Source organism: Cygnus olor, chromosome 20 (genome assembly GCF_009769625.2).
Source record: "Cygnus olor isolate bCygOlo1 chromosome 20, bCygOlo1.pri.v2, whole genome shotgun sequence".
Classification (NCBI taxonomy): domain Eukaryota; kingdom Metazoa; phylum Chordata; class Aves; order Anseriformes; family Anatidae; genus Cygnus; species Cygnus olor.
The window spans coordinates 2,807,992-2,832,211 of NC_049188.1; the positions used below are offsets into that span (position 1 = coordinate 2,807,992).

The window sequence follows — 24,220 nt, forward strand, 5'->3', positions numbered from 1 at the left end:
TTTCCTAATGCTGAAGAGAGCTAGTTGTGATTCTGTCATCAGCTGGCTATGACAAATGACCGGACAAAGCAGTAACCTAAAAAAACATCAGTTTGTTTTTATTTATTTATTAACCCATTCAGTACTGTAGATTATAAAACCAGAAGAGATTTTTCTGTAATTCAGACCACGTAACACTTGAAAAGTTACAAAAACTTCTTTTAAAACAGTCCCTGTTCAGCAGGAACACGCAACCTGGAACTCTGAGTAAGGTGAAGTGTGTTTGGAAATTTGGATGTAGCTCCTGATACCCTAAGGCTGTGCGTACTGACCTCACCAGCTGCTCCAAGGAGGAAAACTGGGCCTCACATCTTAGTTGCTCCGAACTAGCACTACCTAAAAAAGGCTGACCATATGCACACTGGATTTGGCCTTTGTGCTCTGTGATGCCCTTACAGCCTTGAAACTTTCTTTTTTTTTTTGTTTTTTGATTCAAAATAATGGTGACTACGGTGTCCTTACAGTCTGATATGGAGAGCACAGGCCTGAAAGCACGCAGTGACATTTGAGCGTGCAGGACTGCCTGGGGTACCACCAAACAGCTCTCCTGGGAGGAGAAGCCTGAGTGGTGTTGGGTAAGGACAGAGTTAATAACAAACAAACCTTAAACACATTCTTATGTTTTCCTCAAGAACTACCTGGGGCTCACCCTACAAGGCAGTACAGAACTGAACTGATGTGCTTGCCGTATGGCAAACTGCCCTATGGCAAAGCAGGGAGATCAGCATTAGACTTTGCCCTCTATTCTTTCACTGGAGGCATCTTCCTTAACTTGCTGTACCATCTCTTTCCTTTCATATCCCTGCAGTGTTTCTTCTTATTCCCTGTCCTCCTCCCTTTCTGCTGAGCTCCTTTATAAGCAAGGAAGCTTGCGATAATGATTTTTCCAGATATAGGCAGTTGAAAGTATTAAATGAATGCAAGTCAATCATTTGTGCATGCACGGAGGAATCTGGTTTTGATCAACTAAGGCTTTTTTCAGAATGTTGTCTCGAGACATTTCTGCCTACTACATAAAATAATTAAGGCTTGTGGTGAGTGATTTTTATTGTTTTTTTTTTTTTTACTAGCTGTATCAAACAGTAAGGAAAACCACCATTAAGATTTCAACATATCCAATTGTGCATGCTCTCCTAACAACTAATCCAAATTGTTAAATTTCTTGTCAACAGTAGGCAATGATTTATGTGGATGACCCTGACTTGCTGCACCTGTAAGTCTTTAACAGCTACACTTTCAGCTGCAGCAGCTTCCAGAAGTAAGTAATCAATCTGGAACATGTTGTTTCACAAACATAACTAGGTGATTTTAAAGCTGTGTTTTTCCCATAGTGAAAATACCAGGTTACTGCCAAACCGAGCTAGCTGTCATTCCCATCTGCCTTCATGAAGGCAGTGGGACGCACAACCAAAGTCTGCCAGGGAATCTCTTTGTGTCCCTTCATGCTGGAGAACTGCGCGAGATCACAAGGCCCGGCGGCACTGGAAGGAAGTGCCAGAACATAAGCCTGCAAACATACTGTTACCAGGCAGATCTGTGGGGATGATTGTGCTGTGTAATTCACACTGACATCTCTCTAATGCATAAAATACCAGGCTAGTACCCATGTCGCACAGAGCACACTTTGCTCCTGCTGCTCTCGCTCCCTGCTGCGCAGATGAGGCTCGGGCTGAACTCCCCCATTTAGGAGGGCAGTGGCACTCTGGATTCATTTTTCTTCAATTTACTCCAACACAGAGAGCAAAGTAAAACCCACGTGCAGCTTTCACCGTGTACAGAACTACACTGCCTGTTACTCTAACATAGCCTTGCTCAGATAAATGGTGCCATACAAACTGTACTGATCTCAGTACAGTGAAAAGCTGCGGTACCTTGCAGGCACAGCTCCTCTCCTCCTCCCAGGTCCCCAGAGTACCACAGCTGGCGCAGATGCCCAGCCAGACTGTGCTGCCCTCCTCCTCCGTGTGCTGTTGTAGCTTCTCCCCAAGGCTCTTCCCATTCCTGCTCTCTAAAGGCAGATGGATCCACTTATTGTGCACATCCGAAAAAGAAAAGCGTAAATTAAAATGATATATATATGGAGGAGGAAGGAGGAGAAAGTTTGTGGAACTGATGGTGAACAATCCCAAGAAAGCTGGTTGCTGTGCTGTCCACTCTGTTCCTTCTCTCCTGCACCACTGGAAGCAGGTACTGTTCTCTGGTGTGGTTCCTCTGGAAGGATGCTGCAGGAGGTCTGTCATCCTAGAGAAATACTACTTACCCTGTGCCTGGATATAAGTGAGTTTGTTTAGAATTGGAAATAAACACAGGAAACTAATTTTTATTCCTGACCCTAGCACTGACCTACTGTTTGACTCCTCAGTTCATTTTTCTGAGCTCCCAAACCATAAAACAAAGTTCCACTCCCTCTTTTAACTGTATCAGCTCTTGGTAGGTAGCAGTTACTGCAATCCTATCTTCAAATCAAAATGTTGCTAATAGTAAACAAAACAGGGTACAAAACATACAACATTGCACTGTAAGTGAACTACAGCATTAACTGAAATGTTTTGTTGTAATTTGCTTTGCTTGGCTTTTCTTTCACACAAGAAATTGAGAAAATTCACCAGAATCAAAGCAATGAATACAGCATAACTGCAATCCTGCTTACGTGTTCTTTTAAGGAGGGTGTGTGTGAGGACATACCTAAATCGCACTAACTGGTTAACCTCTTTGAGGCACTGTATACTTAACTCAGTGAGGCCTCATTTACTTCTAGTCTTAGTTCCAGCATCCCCCAGGACCAAATAAATCTAAAGCCGACTTTGTTGCAGTAACTTACTCTACTTGTTGCAAAGTCTCAGGACAGAAGGAAAGCGTGATCCTGAATTTCCCATTACCGACACTGACCGAGAAAATTATACACATTAAGAATGAAAATTTCCAGTGCTTTGTAAGCACTTGTATTTGTCTTCTCATGAATAACACAAATAACTGAAGGAGATGCTTCAATTGATATTAAACATAGTTTTAAGTATAGCAAGGGCAATATGTCAAAGCCATTTTAAAAATAATATTGACAAAAGCAGGCTGAACTAGGGGCTGAGACTTCCCAAGTTAAATAAAAGCCTTTATAAATGGCAATGCTGACCAACAGAAATTCAACTAACAAAGCTAAGATACAGACAAGAAATCTGTGGTAGTTTCCACACTATTTTTTTTTAATTTTACTTTACTGACCAGCTGAACTGACAACTTGACTAGGTTGCCTTTTTCCCCCCTCATCACACTGATAACATTAGCTAACAAATAAAATGAGATGCTGTCTTCAAGGCCACACTCACTGGCTGATGATACTAGAATGTTTTATTTTTCAATAGTCTTAGAGCAAAGACTAGGATATTAGCATGCAACTACTTTAATTTACAGAGAACTTGAAAGGATGCTAGCACAACGTTTGAGAAGGCTTTCAGGATGTTACTCTGCATTTGCAGCATCGCTCTGACCATGGACAGGATGTTGTGTGATTAAAATTAAAGCCTCAAAACACAGAACCCATATCCATTACCACAGGAACAAAAAGCTAGCAAGTCAATGCTTTTTGGTAAGATATCATAATTTTTGTTTACTGTATCTGCTAAATTATTTAGGAAAGCTCTGCATAATTTATTTCTTTCAACAAGATACTTCTATGTCTTGATGTTGTTATCTTTTTCAAAACAACATGTATTCAAAGCTAATGTGTAAGCACAGGTAGCTTTAAATATGCGTATGTGCATTTATTTTTATTTTGTTAAAGGAAACTTGCAATAGTTTCGAGAAGGTAATTTTGTATAAACTTACACTACCCAGCAACAGCACTCTGAAGCAGAAGAGTATTTGCTTGTCTTTCAAAAGGGCTTTTTCATAAACTGAATATTATTACTGTAATAATTTACTTTCTAAAATCAGATATGGTAACTCTCAAGAACTTGGAGTCCTTTGTGATAGACAGCAGAGAGCATGACAAGTTTCCCTAAATACATTTCTGCATTTTTATGCAGGTGGCATTAACATTCAGGTATTGGACCCAGGATCAAACTGCTTACCAATTCTGCCCTGGTCCTGAACTCTGATGAATATAGGTTTTCTCCTTCCATGATTACATCACAGAAAAGCACAGAATTACTTTAGAATTGAACGTATTCCATGTTACCTCCTGCTAAAGATGGTAATACATTCTGCATCAGAAATTGGTTGATTGGTGTAACACATGGCCAACAACCAGAGTTGCTTATAACTCACCACCAGCTTCTCACCACCAGCTTACCTAGAATAAAATGGAATTCTCATTGAAATACAAGGAAAGCAGTGGCAGCTAGTCAGCTTTTGAGGGGTCTGTGGGTTTTTTTGTGGGTTTTTTTTTTTTTTTAATTACTCAAGCATATCTCATTTCTTCAAACTCCAGTCCTTCATGTTCTCTCCACAGGAGTGAACTGTCATTCCTTATGAAGATGCTGTTCTCCTTCGTACCTTCTGTATCAAGTGACCTCTCTGTCCCTATTACCTGCTACGGACCCAGCAATCAGAGGTTAAAACCGAATTCTACTTACTAGGTGTAAGTGCAGCCCTTATTCTTGATTCCCTTTTGGGCACGTCTGTTCCTTAACACCACTACCACACACACCCTGCTCCAGCTCTGGGGTCAATTCAGCTGAGCTGCACAGAGCAAAACCCGTTCCAACGTAGGCCGTGCAGAGCAGCAGCAGGGCACACAGGAGCCGGTGGGGAGGGCAGGGCAGGGCACCAGCAACCTGGGCTTAGATCCGCTTAACCTTCAACCAAGCAGGATCATGTCTTAGAGTCAAAAGACTCAAACTGGGAGGACTAAGAAGAGCACGACACTTACCTGTGTGTATTTCTGGGAATGATTTTACCATGCCACCTTTTCCTGACAGTGTGAATGGGCTTCTCACAAATCCTTCACCTTTTCATCAGGGCTTGGGAATTAGTGCCTTACCGCGAAGCAAGTCAGTGCCGATCAGCTGAGCCAGCCAGCTCTACCTGATTTGGGTCCAGGGTATACTCCTGGGTCTTACTGTTACTGTACAGACAGAAGCAGGCAACTGCGGGCTACAGCCTAACCCTCCTCCATCCTTTAGTGAATACAGTGCCATCCTTTTATCTAATAACCTGGCTTCTCCAACTCCTGCAGCTATGCGCAGATAACCTCACTGACGGAAAAGGCCAGAAAACAACCCCCCAGAAGCTTTGAGACAGTACCTGAGTGACTTGAGATCCTCTGAGCTGTTTGGATCAATCACGATGAGAGTATTTTTGGTTGTGGATAGACTTGTATCTTTCTGGAGAACTTCGCCCAAATAGGTCAAGTGAAGAAATGCAAACACCTCCACATGAGGTAGCATGTGGGGAGAGCTTGAAGATCACATTTCTGAACAGTTCAATTTTGATCTGGCCTCAGCACTTCAGCTATCTGCCTGTGTTTGAGTCAGAAGACACAGGATTCAACAAGTACACGTAATTTAAATTCAGACTCATGTTTGTCTCTCTGATGCATCACCTCCTGCACACAAGGAAATAAACCCCACAGAAGATGGTAGATGTAATGAGAATTAGGTGTCGTTAGCTACAACCAGAGATCAATGAAGTTGCAAATGCTGACCACAGACCTCCAAGAAAAAACAATTAAACCATGCAGCAATTTACAGTTAAAAACAGTTTTAAAGCTATACTTTCATTGTCACATTACCTCAAATCCCCCATTTTTCACTAGTTACTGATCTTTGTTCTTTACATACAAAAACTTGGATAAATGATGGTAAAATAAAATGGGTTCTCTTTAAAAAAAAGAGCAGTGAATTTGCTTTTTTTTTTTTTTTTTGGCTGCCACTAGAACTTTTTCCCCTCCTAAGCTGTAGTTTACCCTCTGCTGTGAGCAGAGCTAGCAGAAGGAAAGGCAACTCCCCTTCTCCGGTGATCTGTTGCTCCAGTCAGCTATTGAAAATTCATTAATGTACAGGTTACACAACATCCCTCTCCCACTCACCGGTACACTCAGCCCTCTCATTTATGAAGTTAATTCAGTGAGGTTAAATGATACAGTGTATTTGACTGCATTTTCTCACCTCCAGCTCCAGCCCTGTCAGGCACCCTAGGTACGAAAAGAAACACTCTCCTGCCTTGTTTTCATACCCGCTACAAAAGGGATTGCATTACCTGCCCTCCCCCCCAACCCCAATTACGAGGCTGTGGAAGGAACTCCAATTAAGTGGTTAGCCATAATAGCATGGCAGCCCTTTAGGAAACTGCTTATCTAAATAGAGATGTACAGAAGGCAGTTTTCTCTCTAATAGTGATGCATTTTCAATTTATGCAATACAAAGTGCATTGGTCTGCAGTGTCCCTGGCTACTGATGATTAATAGCCCATACACTGCAAGGGTCTACAAAGAAAAGTGCCAAGGGAAGCAGATGCAGCGGGTTTTATATTATCATGACTGCAACAAACTCATTCAGTGGTGTCAGCTCTGACTGCAGGATTCTGATTATGAAATATGATGCGTGTTGAATTTAATGGCTTTCTCTGCCCTTCTGGTGAGTTCACTGCTTTCCAATGTCATTTTGTGTTCTCATCTGAGTGGTAATAAAAGGAATATCATTGACTGTGCTAGCTCTGTAACCACTGTGTGTTTTACAATAAATTGTGTTTCAGGACCTTTCTACCCAGGAGAGTGTGCAGGGCCAGAAAGTAATATTCCCCAGTTTTCCAATATGAATGCTTTCTGTGAGAGGACAGGAAATTATGCAGGGCTGCCCTTCTCTCGAGGCATTCCTTATGTGAGCAGGACATCTCTTTTTCAAAGTGGTTATGTAGTAAAAAGGTCAGTTTGGATTACAAATGATAAAAAAAAAAAAGATAAAATACCAAAATAAACAGCTACTGCTACAGAGCACAAATTATGATACCTAGATGACAAGACAGTAAAAGTTGTTCAAAATAACATTTAAATATGGAACCTGAACGTACGTAATGTTACCCACGTCCAAGTGTGAAGTCAGAGGAGACTTGTAAGGTGGAGGAGTGGCTCTTTAGCTGGCAGTTTGTTACCTCACCCAACCTGTCAGCACACTGTGGCCTACACAACTGAGTTAAGCGCTCACCCTTCCGGACAGCTGGGAAGTCAGACAGCTACAGGTGTTCAGGCAAATCCATCTAGTGCCTGCAATTCGGCAGTTTTCTTGCTTTTGCAAACAAAACAAGCCTCCCTACAAACACACTGTGCTGGTATCAGTGTTACAACAAGAGTCCATGTGTACAACATCACTGCGCTGCTGCCCAACACTGCCCCAAGCTGGGCTGGTTTTACCACAGGAGGAACTTTGCTGAGCTGTGCAGAGAGAACAGAGAGGGCCTCAAATCAAAGCCAAGGAGTCTTGCGTTACCTGAAAGGCTTCCAGTACTTCCAGCCTCTTTGCTCACATGCATCTCCTGACTGTTGGCAACTTCAGGGGCTCAGACGCTCACACATCTGGACTGACCAGGGAAAAGCAACATATTAGATAAATAGAAAGGAACTTTTTGTTTTTGAGACTTGCTGATAAATCAACCTGTCTGAGCTTTCCTCTTGGTTTCTGCTGCAAGCTACAGCCATCCTGAAGCATTAAAGCCATGGCTAGGTTAGACACTGTGTGAGCAGAATGCAAGCCCCTTTACCCAGAGAGGGTGACACATAAGTAGATTCTTCCTTTTCCACCCAAGAAAAGGCACAAGTTGAAGTATTCCTCACTTCTACACTTAATTCCACGACTGTTCAAATCTAAAGCATCACTGAAACAGCCAGAGGTGCTCTTCACACAGAGCAGAACCATATTCACAGAGGCAGGAGTACATGAAACATAAATGGCACTTCACTCTTAGTAAATGCACATCCAAGTTTACCTGTGATGTTTTCTTAACTACAGACCGCCCAACAGAGTGTTGCTGCTTCTAGAAACACAAGAATTTTTTTTTCCATGCAGGAGGACTGAATCTCATACATTTAGATTTCAGTTCACTAAGATCTGAGTCCATGGCTAGGGCTTGATTTTTTTTTATTATTTTTTTATTATTCTGTGATGAAACCAAATTGCAAAGGTTGTTCCCAAGAACTCACAGTTAAGGGGGAAGCTTGCCCGATTGGTAACTTTGTACATTCATCTGTTATCAGAAGACAAAGGCCATCAAGAAACCAGGAAACAGACAAGTTAATATCAAAGATAGATGCACCGTTCACAGCCAGCACTACCCTGATTCAGTTCTCTTCAGCTGAAGAAGTTTGCATTCAACAGCTCAGTTATATCCTGCACCACTATTAAAAGGGTCTTCACAAAGAACTTAGGAAAGAAAAGTTTTCCTTTGTCTCTAGTTGAAATGCCAGTGATACTCTCTATCATATTTTATGTATGAACACTTACAAAGCTTTGCCTAAAGGACAAGTAAGTATATTCTTTTGTCCTTTCAGAATGTACTTCATGTATTTTCACATAAAAATGTATTGAAACAAGATTTAAAACTGTTATACATTTCACCGAGACCCACCTCCAGAGGGAGAAGAAAAGCAAATTAACATTTAACATGGTGGCTCTGTCTTCTTCCTTCACTGTTTGCTGAAAAACTTGCAACAGTTGAAATGTAGAAATGTCAGACAGCAATCTGCGATCCGTCTCAAAATTAAGTTATGTATTGCCATAATGAAACAGAGCATTTGTCATCTTCGGTATTCTCAGCAAAGAGTCATCAAAGGGGCAATGAACATTCCCAGAGGAAGAGATCATAGGAAAGGGAGGTCCTGTGAGTATGGTGATAAGTGTGACAATCCAATGATGCTCTTCCCTTCTACACTACGTGACCTTATCCCTTGATTTCCTCTGGTTTGTAGGCACAAGAAGTTGCGTGTCTTTCAGTGCACGTCTGTGCGTACAACACAGCGCGGGGCAGCACGCACAAACCAGGCACTTGCTCTAGGGCTGGAGCCGACAGAGCCACATCAGCTTCTGCATTCTGCCCACCATTAACAGAAATAACAGGAACAGCCCACCTAAGATGCTGGCCATTCTACATCCTGGTGTTTTCAGGATGCTGGTAAACTGCTGTTTGCAAGCAGAAAAAGGCCAGCAGAGAAACTGCAGACTTCTTGGAACCAATACAAAAGTGGCCAGCACTGAAACCTCTCCCTTTGAAAAAATCCCATCCCTCAGTCTTCTCTGCATAATTGTCCATGAAATGCTGCTCTTTAGTTCAAATATGCTCATGAATAGTTAGACTGATTCAACACGGAGGGGACCAGAGTACACCAAATGCATCCACGATGTTCTTCCCAGGCCAGCAGAGACTCTGCACAGCAGAAGAGAGCTCAGAACACTAGGGCACGAGAATTTCAAGCAGGTAGAGAGAGGTTCAGCAGGACTAAGAGAAATGTTTCTTTGGTGGCTGGGTTATCCTGAGTGGATGGGTGTAGGGGGAGAGAAAGATGTGCTATTCCCTGTGATGTCTGATGTGAGGTACATTGCTTATTCTGAACTTATTTCTTATGTTTGAAGTTACAAATCTGGTCCTCAAGTTCGACAAAGCCCTTAAGCACCAGTGTTTGTAATATTGACTTCATTGGGGCCTCCGAGCCGCAGGTCTGCCCTAAGCAGAATAAGCCAACGTGTTTAAAGCCAACCCAGCGTAACCACCCGTCACACTCCACATTTACACCAATCCCTAACATTGCCTAACTGGAAGCCCTCATGTCCCTGTACAGTACGCCCCTCGATCTGTAAACCTTTTGCTGCAGAGGTACACAACTAGCCAGGTTTCTGAACAAGCTCTGCATTTTGGGAACTCCAGTACTGTCCCACTAGGAGCATGGCACAAAGCTTGATTCCACAAACAGCAGCTGATCATCAACAAGTGCTCATTACTCAGATCAAGGCCTCCACTCTTGCTGTTTAATTTATGAGAGCCTTGTGATTATGATAAACATGAGCTGCTAGATCACTAGGGTTGGTTTTGTTACTTTGGACTGAGCAAAATTTTGTACCAATTCTGTCTGTACCAGGGCATGTGCCAAGAATGGCTATTTTGCTACTTTTTTTCGCCACAAAGACCATACCTGAAGTACCCTGATGCATGTCAACGTTACCTTCTTATTTTACCTCCACCTAACCATGGCTATCTTGTAACATTCAGGCTCCTCCAGTCTGGTGAGATAAACTATATGAAACGTATTCTAAAATGTGCCTCTAAAATCTAACTAGCGGGGCAGGCCTGCTTGGCCCTAGAGAGTAGATATACAGGACAGGGACGATTAATATTCTTGGAGGTTTCACTTAGCACACACAAAGCCAGCACAAAGGCACTAATAACCTCCTCGAACAGAGTACCTTTTCTGTTGGGGATAATAGCTCAAGGATAGAAAAAGAGAATTTTTACAATATATAGGAATATTCTTTTTCTTGTATGAAAACTAACCATTTTGGCTCTGCAGTGCAGAACTGAGCTACCTCAATCCTACCTGTGTATCTGCACCTGTGTAAGGACAACGTTGAGCGCCAACAGAATATACTGTCTATCTTAGGCATCCCCATTTGCACTTAATTTGTTTCATCACATAGGGATAGAAATTAAAGGCCTTCACTACAGTTTAGGCAGCTTGCCAATACCTATTTTATAGCCATAAAATATGTACAAATTAAGGAATCTCATGTGGAAAATTCATTCAACAGCCTCAAAAGCCAAATGAATGGTAATTACTTCAAACACAATGTGGTGGCAATCAGGCAAGATTGGATCATGCTTTTAAATGTATGTCTAAATTTTTAAGAACCAAGATAATTATGAATTATGAAAATAACTCTGACAATGCCACAGCAAAGACACTGCTTGTGAAATAAGAAAGATGTTCTGCAAGGAATGGGGAGCACTCATTCCAACACCTGCATGGGAATAGTCAGAGAGCAAATGTGGGGCTGATACTTTATTTCCTTACGTCAAGTCATCATTTTATACTTTAGGATGGATCATGAATGCCTTGAGGTAAAGAGTAAGTAGAGGCATATAAAATAAAATACAAGTAAAAGGGATTTATCCTGCCTACTAACAGCAATAGAAGTCCTTTCTAGTCCACATTCACAGATACTGCAATGTAAAAATAAATTTGCCATCTTAGTTCTCCTGGTGAGTTTTCTTCAATATGGAAAAACAGCTTAGTGTTCATCTGCTTATGCAATGCCAACTGAATAAGCAGAAAGTGGGTTCATTTATCGTGGGTAAAGCTGAACAGATTTAGATCAATATATATGCCTGCCTTTTACAAGAAGACTGATGAATACAACCATAACTTTGCTGTCTTTTTGAGAAGTATCTGGGAAACCTTTCCATGCAGGAAAGTGCAACATAATGGATCTAGATTAAAATCGTATCATTCCATTAGCAATTAATCAAAATAAAAGTGCAAAACAAAATACATACAAAATGTAAGGTTTATTTTTTCACTGGAAAAAACGCCAGGGCATTGGACCAGCTTTCTTGGAATTCTCTTTCTTTTGTTATAGATCTACAATCTTGTAATTCAGTGGTATCGAATAATAATTTCAAGTTGGAAGGGACCTCTGGAGGTCTCTCGGCCAACTCCCTGCTCAAAACAAAGACAACTTCAAATGTTTTGCTCATGGCCTTGTACTGTTAAATAGTAGCGTCAGTACACACTGCTGCAGTGTTGCATCTAGTGCTTATCTCTGCACCTAGCAGGGGCTGCTGACACACCAGGAAGTGTGAAAAAGCCTACAGGAATTATGTGAAACCTGGAAAACCTCGGCCTCACAATGCCTTGCACCACAAGTATTACACTGCAGCAGCAGGGTGGCATCGCTGCCTTTGCATGGCTAGCTTTTAGACCCTTTCTCACTGTGCATTTGTGCAATGTCAAATCCTTTCTTTGAGTTCATTTACAAGCCCTGGGAAAATGCCATTTCCTAATATCACTGCACAGTGCACGAACATTCAAAGCTGCTTTGAAAACCAGAGTGAAGAAGTAACCTGTCGTGGTTAGGATTTACCTAACACAGTACGGAGTATCCTGTCTGCAACAAAAAGCCAGCCTCTTCACAGGCTGGTTGCTTTGTCTTGCTGTGGCAAGACAAAACCAGGTAGCACAATTGCTCGGTGTAACTTGAGAGTGAGTTATTTGTTACTGGAAGGTTATCCCAACTGTTTCCCCGGGAACCTTTGTTACCACCAGCAGCGTGCATGGCGAGGTCTGACATCAACTGGAATAATAAAACATTTCATTGATCCCTGAGCCTCCTCATCTTCTAGTGCTCTGTAACAGCTGCTGCTGCTGCCTTGGCTCCCTGTGCCACAAAGCACAGAGCCCTCAGCCCACAGGCAGAACGACCACCTTGAGCTACAGGGGAAGTTACCAGGCGGTGAGCCGCATCACCCAGCACCAACGGGGAATGGGGAAGACAAAGCTCACAGCTCCTCCTTCCCACCCTCTCATTAACTCCCAAGGAAGCTGTCCACCGGTTACTGCTGTGTATGCATATTTATGTGCTGCTCTTTAATTAAAGCTATCCAAATTAGTCATATTTGAGAAGCCTCTCCCTGTGGGAAGGTCTGGTACTACTGTCAGATCCACAGTGGACGGCTGTGCCAGCTTAATGCACGAGTGAATACAACCACCACCCAGCCTGACAAGTGCAGATGGATTGCCACCAGCTGGGGCGAGAAGTGACAATGATTGACGTCTGAACAACCTCCCAGTGACAAACCTGGCCTACTTAACGCACCTTGGTCTCTCTCAGAAGTGAATTTGATCTTACAGACAGTTCAGCAGGTGCAGTATCAGGGAGCCCAACTTGTGGGTTGTGTTTTTTTTAAAGCTCGTTGAAGATTTTCATGTAGATTTTTTTTATTTCAAATGTTTTTCCTCTTTAGGCTTTGCCATACAATGAACATATCTTTTTCTTCTTTAAGGTTTACATGGAAATACAAGCATTTTAAAACTGTTTAAATGTTTGTGAGAGGAATTACTTGATTTCTTTTTAATTTCAATTTCCTACCTTTAAACCTGTTAACAGAAGATCAGTTCAGGTGAGGTGTCAGAATTAAGTCTTCCCCCCACTCATGCCTTTGCTCTTTGCTGACTTTTCAGCCTCCACCAAAGATGCCTACTGTGAAACAGGAAAGAAATTACAGCTCTGGCATTTTGTAGCTTCAAAATAAAAATAAATAAATAAATGAATATTAGAAAGCACAGTAGCAAAAGAAGAAATATGTAGCAATGAAAAAAAAGTGGATATATACTGAATGTATTCATTTTTCATTTTAAGTAAAAAAAAAAAAAAAGCTTCAAAGAATATTTCCCAGGATATTTAAAAATAGTGGAAAAATGTGGTGCCTCAACAATGAAAATATGAGAACATGATTACCTGATGTTTTGCTGCTTCAAACGTGCAATATGCATTTTTTGTTTCTCATCTACCACCTTTATTCTCCATCTTCATACCTGGGCTATACAATGCTCCTATTTGTAGTCTGTATCTCCTGCTACTGAAAAATAAAAATGAAGCATTTTCATCCTTGAAAATCCTAGTACTTTGTAGCAAGCAACTTAAACCAATCAATCGCTTTTGGAAAAAGTTCTGAGCCTATCATAAGAAACATTATTAAATTCAGAAGGCACCACTTCCTCTTTCCAATATTAATTGCATTTATTTATTTATTTTTCAGCACTGGCAACTAAAAATTCAACATGACATCTCCTTGTTTAAGGATACCCATTATGTACACGGGTATTGCTGAACCTCAATTTCTGAAGCTGCTAAGTAAGTGTTCTGCAAAGTAACAAAAAGACAAGCACAACATTGAAGACATTATCTGAAAATGACCACAAAATCCCTCTTTGTAGATATTGGAAGTGGCAGATGATGCCTTAACTGCGGAGGAAAAAGACAAGGAGCATGATAGGGTAATTCTTGTTTCACTGCTAATAGATGAAGATCCAATACAAGTCCTGATTTTCTAGGGGGCTGTGCATATGTGTGTGTGGTTTAATTTAAACAGCTCTGCATTTCACTAAATAGATACCAAAATTGATTCTGCCTACTTCAGGCTAAACGTGTGAAAATGCTGACTGACAGAATCACCTAAGGGTAATAAATCTGCCAAGTGTTTTGTTAAACAGCTATTCAGTTTGAAATGTATCCTGGCATTCTAGAATAACAATGGGCTACTGTAATGTACGGTGCATTAATTATATAGTTGACAAGAAAATTACCCTTCAAGCCAAAATTCCTAAAAACTTTACTAGGCTTTTTTTTTTTTTTTTTTTTTTTAACCCTCTCCTCTTAAATGCAGTACTCAATGCAGCCCTCCCTGAGGTTTTTCCACCTCCTCCTGCAGAGTTATTCAGCACAGCAATACAGGGAGATTTGCTCCAATGTTCCACCAAGAACATTTGTTGCTTCCCCAAATTTTACCATAGCTGCTAAATGATAAATATCAACAAAAAACAGCCTCAGCTTTCCTCAGTATAAGTTTTTTCTGATAAACATAAATAATAAGTTGTTTCAATGTGTGAGTATACCTACATCTTCTGCCAACCTGGAAAAAATACACCAGCATTCAAACACTGCTCACATCCTGGTGGAAGTTGACAGGTCAACGCCCAGATGAGTGCTGTAAGTGTCATGCCAGGACTTCGTTGTGTAGTCATTTCTTTTAGTACATATTTTTGTTCAGAAATTTGGGGATGTGAGAAATCCTGACTATAAGACTTAAAACTAAACTGCAAAGATGACTAATTCTTAATTTTAAGATAGTAACACCAGTGATGCATTTGCTTTTTTTAGTTAGACTCTCTCTCAACACACAGCACAATTCTCTAGTGAGTTTTCAGCGTTCACGCACCATTGCTGATATGGAAAAGCACTTCTAGTATTGCCAAGACAGCAAAGAAACGTTTCAAAATTGTACTGAAGCATACTCTTAACAACGATGTGACAGGACTAAAGAAAATATTACAGATGGTATAAGTTGAATTAAAATTGAAATACCTCTTATAAGCATAAAACTGAACACCCCATTTCCTATAATCAGAGGTACTAGCATGACTGACAAATATCTGAAAAATGGTAACACCAAGATCTGCCACCCTGAGGAACAGTCTGTAGGGATCTATGTTTTTAACATAGCGTAAGACTTTCTTTAAATGGGATACACAGAAATTGACTTCAAAGCATAATTCAAGTAAGTTACAACTTTTATAGTTTGTTTTACTGTAGGTTTTGTAAATTCACTATTAACATAGACGAACAAGTACCACAGACTAAAAACCGTACCAACTTCAACTGTTGTAAACCCCATTTTACCAAATCTCATTGCCATGCACTTTATTCTAATGCAGCACATATGACCCTTTAAAGCCAATTCCTAGCCCTTAAGCATATGTCTAAACATCTTTTTGATTGACCTGTCTGATCGAAAGCCCGCATCACTCAAACAAAACCTTTCCATCTACCTCAGCAAGCTGTTTATTATTCACTCCAGAGTTGTGATGAGCTTGGTACTGTAACACCAGTGTTACTGTGTTTTCTTTTGAGGAAAGCTTCAGGTGAAACAGCGTGGATAAGATGCTTAAAGAGAAAATCAAAGTAACACACTGTGCTCTCATGATGACCAAGAAGTCCTTCAGCACCAAAGAAGAGAGATTTCTGAATAGTGATGACAGTTAGATCATATCAACAGATGTCATCATTTCAGAACTGGTGTTAGTAATAAGACATGGGCCCAAGTTAAAACCCTAGTTCTAAACATCACTTACCTCGAGGTGATCACAGCCTAGATGTTACAGGTCAAGTCCTGTTTCTGCTTGTTCCACCAGAAGTCAAAGTCTAACTGGTTTCGGTCCAGAGTCTCATGTGTACCTGCTGATTTACCGAAGGAAAATTTACAAAATTTCCCAAATGAAAGCATACTGAGCAGAGAACTGACAGAGATCTAATGAGGTTGGTTGATGGGAACAGATGAGGTCTGGTTGATGGGAAGGATATTTAAAAGGAAAAGTCAGAATGCAAAGCATGCATTACAGCAATGAAAAGAGCACAGAGAGAAAGGAGGTTTTGTCCAGGATAAATTAGTACCTGCCAGCCACTGAAATATGGAAACTTGAAGCTCTCTGATTTCCAATGTTTCAAAAACTCTCCCTGGGTCCCTGTCCCCATTCCTCCCTGTCCCCGCCCCTGCCCTGACACAGGCTGTAAGAGAACGTCCACAATGTAGCTCCACTTCAGCTGAGCTCTTCAGTAGAATGTGACATGAAAAAAAGTTCTAACTCAAGGGCTTTGTAGTGGTTTAAATGTATTTCTATCACCCAGACTTTCTTCTCCCCAAACACAGGTATTACACACCTTAAAAGAAACCTAATCCCTTCTCAAATGTGTAACACCACACCAACATTTAATAATGCACCAAGTGAATCAACAGAGAACGAACTAAAAAAAGTACACCTGAAGTCCTCCTCACAATTTCCAGGTCACCCACCAACTTATTTATTGCCACTGTCTTGGTGAGCATCTTCCACAGGTATCAGATGCGGCCACATCACCTACCCACATTTGCAGGCGTGTCCAGTTTCATCCAAAATTAGGTACGTTGTTCTTCCCATTGCCCCACTATGATTACCTGATTTGTCTAACACAGACCAGAACATTTGTTGCAGAACTTCATCAGATCTACGGTTCTGAGGACTCCGCCTTGATCACACAGACTTCAAGCAGCAGCCAATGCCCGACACACTGAAGGTGATCCAGTTGATAATTACACCCACAGACAAAACTCTGCCTTAGCCACGTGTAGCTACAGCTGCCAAACGCGGGCTCTTGTACTTTCTAACATGAGATAAAAGAGCTGTTATTATCACAGATCTCCTCCTCAAGTCATCTTTTCTTCTTTTCAAACAGGAGAAAGAAATTAAGCCTCTCTTCAGATGGCATGATTTTCAAATCTTTCCTGTAAACCTTTTCCAAATCCTTTCCACTTTGCCAACATCCTTTTTGAAGTCCACACATCAAAATTGGCCACACATTTCTAATAGTTAAGTAAGAGCACTCTGAAGCTAATTAGAGCAGTTCTATTTAGCAGTTCTCCATTTTACAGCTATGCTTTCACCACTCACTGCCTTTGGGCCACACATGCTCTGTTTGCCTACACTTCATCTGAGCTGGGCTTTCTTCAGTGGGAAGAATAAAATGTAAATGCTTGCTTCCTCTCAAATCCAGCTTAATTCATGCTTGATCCTACACAACTCCATTACTTCCATCTGCTTCCAAAATGAGGTATATTTAAATTTTTCCCAAAGCAGGGTGGGAAGGGCGGTGCAACATAAAAACAACAAAAACAGCTAACATGAGAAAAAAAGCACAAACTGTGGCACATTACAACACAGGTGATCCCTGGCAAAACTTTGTAATTGGCAAAAAACTGTGTGTACTTCACGCTCACAAATAGACTTTGCTGCATATGTAGAAGAGGAATCTTGGCTGTGCTGACTTCAGATACATCAGGTTACAAAATGGGAAATGCCTTCCCAACAGGCAGTACAATTGCAGTTGCCATTACATGGCACAACTTCCAGCAATTACTGGCAACTTCTGTAGGCAGCTGTGCAGCCAGACAGCACCTGGCCATGTTTCCAAGGGTGATCACACCCTGCCTAGGCCCAACCTCACAGCTCCCCAGGAGCACCACTGGCTACTGACAAATTCTGCTGAGTCTCCAGAGCCCACATGATCCCGTCCCAAATCAGAAATGTCACACAGATCAAATCACAAGAGGTGTTTGTGCCAGGAATCACACAATTCCTGTGTCTGTTTCCCACAAAGTACATTTGCTAGGTACCTTCCATGATAACGCCCTCTGCACCAGCGCTGCCAGCATCAGCCAGACTCACCATGACTAAACACAGCTCAGGACCATCTTAGCAGCCACATTTTCATGAGCTTGAAATGCTTTAACTGCAGCAAACACTCACCTCCACTCTCTACGATGTAAAAAAAGGCTGCCAAAAATGCTAAGCTTACAGGAGGGGGAAAGCACCAGAGGAGGTTAAAACCAAGCAGTAACTCTAAAGAGACGCTGCAAGCAGTGACAGCAGGAGATGCCAGGTACCCTGGCAAGCATTAAAACCTCCGTTTTCCCCTGAGTTCGACATAGCCATTTTCATACTCCCTCACTGAAAACAGTAAAACAGCATTAAAAGAAAAAAAAAATATCAACAACCTTTCTACATTTACATGAGTGCAACAGTGAAAAACAATGAAAGCCGTTTGGCATTTTTATATGACAGTTCAAATAAAAATTAATGGTACATATAATAATAATTCCAAGCGCATTTTGCTTCCATTTATATCCAACTAAGAGACAATTTTTGGTGCATTTGGTTTTATAGCTCTGTGTGTATGCAGCAAAGTAAAAATTCTGCACAGGGGAAAATAAATAAGTGGCTATATGACTGGTTGACAGTAAGATTTGTAGAGCTAATTAGTTCAATGAATAAGAAAGGCACTCAAAACTAACAGCTCATCAAATAGTTCTTCATACAAGAGATATCTGTCACCCTGCCTCTGCTGAACAAATATTTTTACTGTATTCCAAAGATCAATGCCATCACAAGCAAATAAAAACAAACCAAAACAAAACAACCCTAAAAGCTGTTCAGTGACCCAGGCTGACCTCACTGAGCTCAGAGGTGTTAGAGGTTACTGCAAAGACCACGCCAGGAATTACCTTCTGCCCCAGCCGAAAGCAGCTTTCTGCGATCCAACACTGATGAGTGCTGGAAGCTTCTTTTGAGCTCAGTCACAGCTGTTGATGCACCTTAAATTCTGTAATAAAAATAAATAGTGCTCCCAGTTTTAGTCTGAGACCGAAGACCATCATTTTGGCCAGTTGCACAGCATGGATTATGTCATAACGTGTTATTACAGCCCTGAACAAAACAACAGGTAAGAAATGGATGAATTAGCTCAACCCACCTGCTCTTGGTCTGCCCTGAAGGACTCAAAACCCATAGGATTTGCTTCGACTAAAGATGCTTCTGTAGGAAGGAAGTCCTGGGTATAGTTCATCACAAGACAGGTATTTACCTAGAAAAACAGCGCCTTTCAAACTGGTTATCCACGTGTATGCAGCTCTGACTGCAGGACAAAGCCAAGTTGGATGCAATTCAAACCCCATCAGCTGACCAGCACCACTGACAGCCTGGGAGGATGGCATGGAGATGAACAGGGAGCACCTCGCTCCCGTGCAATACAGCATAAGGAACTTAAGGACCTCTACACGTCTCCCTGCCACCCATGTGCAAGACCTGTATCAAGACTCAGCATCTTGAATCACTTTCCAGTGGCTTTCCTATTGCTACTGTTGAGAGAGGTGAGAGGAGCTGGTTCCTTAAAGGGGAAAAACTTTTCCCCTATCTCTAAACTAGAAATCTGCACCTCTGCAATCTGTGAAGCAGACACTGGAATAAAACTGCAAACATACAATGCAAAAACATTTGAATTTGGTTCACGGTTCAACTGAGCCTAAGTGCTGTAATGCTGCCAACCTGTCTCAACAGTAAGGGGCTTCACAGCTTGGGATGTGCTCTCCATACACTATCCCGATGTTGATCTCAACGCTCATTTCCTGGACGCAAAGCTGAGCCCAGTTCACATACCTCAGCTCTATTTCAGATTCCACTGAAGGACAAGAAGACAGTACACAACCATTTGCAAATTTTCTCAAGCTACATGTAAATTTACCCCAGCACTTCGCTGCTAACAGTGAGCCAGCGTGCTAGAGCTTAAACCTCCCCGAGCCAGCTGCCAGGCAACCTTCAAATTACAAGTTTTCAGATATCCACAGAACACGTCCTGTAGCACAGTGCAAGAACCGTGTGTGCCACAGTTGTGCACCAAGTCCTCTCGCATGGCAAGAACACATTCCCAAAGCACACGCATGCCCTGGCAGAAATGGCAACAATTCATGCAATGATTTTGGGGTCAACAAATTTCCATGGGAGTAGCTGCTGAAGTGTTGCTTCATCAAATCGGAACATGTTTAAGCAAGTGCTTTTGTGTCATGGGGACCCAATGGGCAAAGTACTGCAGATTAAGGAAACAATCATGTTTTGAACTAATAACAGATCAAATGATAAAAATCAACACTCTTCTAAGAAGGATACTGATAATGCTGGATTTGACCTGGGTTTTTAAAGCTCCCATATATCACCTCTTTCAATCTCCTTCTCTTAAAAATTAGACTCTCAGGGATAATTTTATTCCCTGAGGAGAACTTGTATAACATACTATATGAAATACATAATTATGAGAGACAAGCCAGGTTACAAGAAACTGGCCTGGGCAGAACAGTTAGTTACAGCTAGCACAATACAAAAGCACCTATCTGTCTGTATCTCCTGCTTCTTGATGTGGAAGAGAAAATAGCGTACAAAGTTAATCACAAATACAAAAAACACCACACCAACAAAAAAGAAGGGATAATCATACACTGAACACAGTCAATCGCAGCCCAGAGCAAGGACCCTAACATCTGTCCTTCCAGCAGCACGTGCTGAATGGGATGGAGAGGAGGGACAGACCGAAGGTTGGGAGCGGCCGATGGGAGGGAATCGCTCACGCCAGCACCAAGAGGCAGCAAAACTCCCGCGGAGGACCCTGAGAGCTGCTTTACATCTGGTCATAAACCAGCCTGCCCATCTCTAGCAGCTCCTGCCAACTAATATCAGCAGAACTGTCCCTGTAACAGAGAAATGTAATAATGTTAAATAGTCCGAAGTAATTCATGGCTTATACAATTTTATTATTGACATTTAGGTAATCCATCTCCTCCTCTGGCGAGCAATATTTCTAATTGATTTGAAATTGTGATAAACCTGTTATTCAATCAACTCAGTTTTGCAAACTAAATTGATATCTGAAACCATTCCAAGAGATAACATGAGAATGCAGTAGCTACATATTTTAAAAAAGGAGAAAAAGAAAACCATCTGTTTGCTTTTGTACAGTAATATAAAACATACCCTTGCCATCTCTTTTGATTTTGCCACTCTACTCTTTTGAAAAAGCAACACAGGAGAAAAACGCTTAGGCTATAGCTGGCTTTCATCGTACACCCCAAATCTTAGTGCTCTTTTAAAGCAAATCACTACAATTCTATTCATCTTTTTATGCCTATAATCCGGAGTTTCAAGCACACTCTTGGATAGAAAGGCCATTTGAGACATACATAAATTGATGAAACATTGGCCTTGTCTTCTAAGCATTTGAAAATGATGAGATACATTTCAGTATTGAAATACTTCTAAAACTGAGGAGCAGGAGTGAATGAAAGCAGAATTGAGTAAACTCACCTCTGAACAGTCATTTGTGATTTAACTTTTTAACACCACTCTGTCAAATCTTCCTGAGCTATCTTAGTAACAAAGCTGTACAGCAGACACATTTCCACCCAGATATTGAAACTGACTCTTCAAAACACGGTACAAAAAAAGGCTAATAGTTGCTTCTTTTTCACTATCTCAGCGCCAACACAGCCCCTGCTGAGTTCAATAACTTCGCAGGGTGACTAAGCCAGGTGGCCAGAACAGAGAACGCCCACGTTCACAACTAGCAGCATTCACGATAAATTGTTCCTACTGTGCTCACCCTCTCACGTTGAATTCTTCCTGTGTGCAGAAAGGCAGGCCATGACCAGGGCTGCAATAATAATTAAGATTCGCTAAGTTGCTGTTTCCATTATCAAGCCCAATTTCCAAGGTTTAGTAAGTCAGCAGTTCCAATTGCACAGGGGTGAAATTCGACATCCGAGATATCAGCAGAGAGACACAGTTTGGGCTTATCTGTTTATCAAAAGCATAATTTAAATCCACTCAGCTGTTGCTGAATCAGAGATCTAAAAGGCAGGGCCAGCATCTTCCTCTTCATCTGTTTAGGGGTTTCATGATCTGAACACCAAATTTTCCACTGGGTCAAGTGAGCACAGGTGCATTTCGGTGAAGGAATCAGAAATGCCTCCTGTCCCACAAGCTTCGGGCTTATTCCCATTGCTCCCTGTTTATTCATACAGTCTCCAATGAACAGAATGAGTTACTTACTAAATTTAGATGTTCAGATGCACATGTGCGAAAATTAAGCAACCTGGTAATTCAGGATCTGATTGTATCAAGAACTCAAAGCCAGCAAGACCCGTAAGACGCATGGTACAACTTCCTGGGGAGCTCACGGGGTGAACTGGGAGAGGAGAGAGGTCTCTGTGCATCTTACCAGCACAGAGCCGGGTCTGGGCCAGGCTCAAGGCCAGGTCCCAGGGAAGAGGCAGGGCCAGTGTCAGCAGCTTCTACTGCCTCCTTTCCCTCCACATCAAGCGCTTCAGCTTGCTGGCTGACCCAGCACCAGTTCAGCCCTGCCATGCGAGGCTGGGGGAGCTGTGCCAGTGCAGACACCCACACTGGAAACCTCTGAGGTATCACAACCTGATGGAACAAGCCACAGGTAGGTGGGAAAAGCAGGTACTGCTTTCCCCAAAGTTCATCACCTTCCAGAAACTCTGCAACCTCCTCTGGTACACAGACCAAGTGTGTATAGTCTTACAGAATACAGCATACTTAAGATTAATACAGCCAGCTTCCTAAGGGAACCTTTTCCCTTCATCACTGAGTTAGGAGACAATTACAATACAAATAAGAAAAGGTATAACTCAAATGTTTTGAAAGTTATGTGCATAAAACTAGATAAAGCTAAACATAATACACTTACGTGCAAAAATGGGAAATACATCTGCAAAAATGGTAGATGACTCTTGATATCCCAAGCACCAGTCTCTTCTTTGGGACACAAAATATGCCAGTATCCCACTGTGGTAAGATTATCATACATGTCAGAGTCAAACTATAAATGACAGAATAGCCAGTTTGATTTACCACTCTATCCAGGTCAGCTTTTAGCTTCAATAGACACATCCTCTGTTCTTAGAATGTAACAGGAACTAATTTATTCCTATCAAAAAATAATAATAAAGTAACTGAAATTAAACACAGGGAGAAATATCTCCCAATTTTTTGTCCACCAAAACATCCTTATGTAAAATTGACAAAAAACAAAAGGAAAACCTAACGGGCTTTTCTGCATCAAAAAGCAACATTAAATTCAATTTTAGTTCCTAAGGACTTGAATTTTCAAAGCTGTGTATGTAGGTCAGGTATGCAAGCCCCACAGAAATGCAACAACTTCCCTAGGTTATTTCTGAAATGCCTTCTCTGAAAGAACACAGATATGGACAAATTCTTAGATGGCTGAAATCAACACAGGCCTTTCCACTTCGGACAAAACACCAGCTGAGAGTTGACAACTTTCATCTTTTCAGGTGTCAGCGTTTTGGCCTCTGCAAAAAGGTGAAGTACTGAATCCTCCTGTGCAAAAGAGAACATGAATTCATTTCTCAGTCATGATAGTGAAACCTCTGGCCCCCAAAACACTTCTTTCTCTGCTAGTCGAGACATGCAGCAACTCCAAGTTGTCTCAATGGGGTCTGCATGCCAGAAAAAGTAGATGTTCACAATACGGTCCATGTCGAGCCCCAGAAGGGAATAGATTTGGGATATCAGGATAGAACATCTATGGGGTGCTCTATACAGTCTCGCATACATTGCTTTATAGAAAAAGGGCAGCACAAGAACCTAACATTGAAACTGAAGCTGAACTTTTCCACAGTCGAGCACCTGGATACAACCAGGAGTAAAGCCATACCCGTGTAAATGAGTAGAAATGAACGCGTGTAGAAGGCAGCAGCATGGCGAGCACAAGAGTGTAATGGAGGCATGTCCGATGTTTACATTTAAGAGCCACTAGCAAGGCAATCGCAGCAATTACTCTGCAATTTTTTGTTGAGACACCATAAAAGCCTACCGTGCTGTGTGCCAAAGCAGAGAGATGTTACTCAGATTCAATTTCATGTGTGATAGTGGCAGAAAAGAAAAATCTGATCAAAATACTCCATCGCATAGCTTTCTTAGAGAGGCAGAATTTTCTATTTTGGAATAATTTCTCTCATCTAACCCCGTTCTGGCCTTAAGATTATTTTAGTCTGGAGTAATTCCCCTGAACTGCTGCTGCCCAAA

At 41.6% G+C, this 24,220-nt stretch overlaps 3 long non-coding RNA genes across 3 annotated transcripts; 1 reads left to right on the top strand and 2 right to left on the bottom strand.

Moving 5' to 3' along the window:
- The first annotated feature begins 12,161 nt into the window (after positions 1 to 12,161).
- LOC121057833 lies at positions 12,162 to 14,113 on the top strand. Its single transcript, XR_005813968.1, has 3 exons — positions 12,162 to 12,877; positions 13,774 to 13,868; positions 13,952 to 14,113. It is a non-coding gene; the product is annotated as an uncharacterized LOC121057833 (long non-coding RNA).
- LOC121057832 lies at positions 13,110 to 16,242 on the bottom strand. Its single transcript, XR_005813967.1, has 3 exons — positions 15,866 to 16,242; positions 13,473 to 13,593; positions 13,110 to 13,214 (listed from the first exon to the last, which is right to left on the bottom strand). It is a non-coding gene; the product is annotated as an uncharacterized LOC121057832 (long non-coding RNA).
- Positions 16,243 to 20,568: 4,326 nt separating this feature from the next.
- Positions 20,569 to 23,010, bottom strand: LOC121057898. Its single transcript, XR_005814007.1, has 3 exons — positions 22,860 to 23,010; positions 21,455 to 21,800; positions 20,569 to 20,841 (listed from the first exon to the last, which is right to left on the bottom strand). It is a non-coding gene; the product is annotated as an uncharacterized LOC121057898 (long non-coding RNA).
- Positions 23,011 to 24,220: the final 1,210 nt, after the last annotated feature.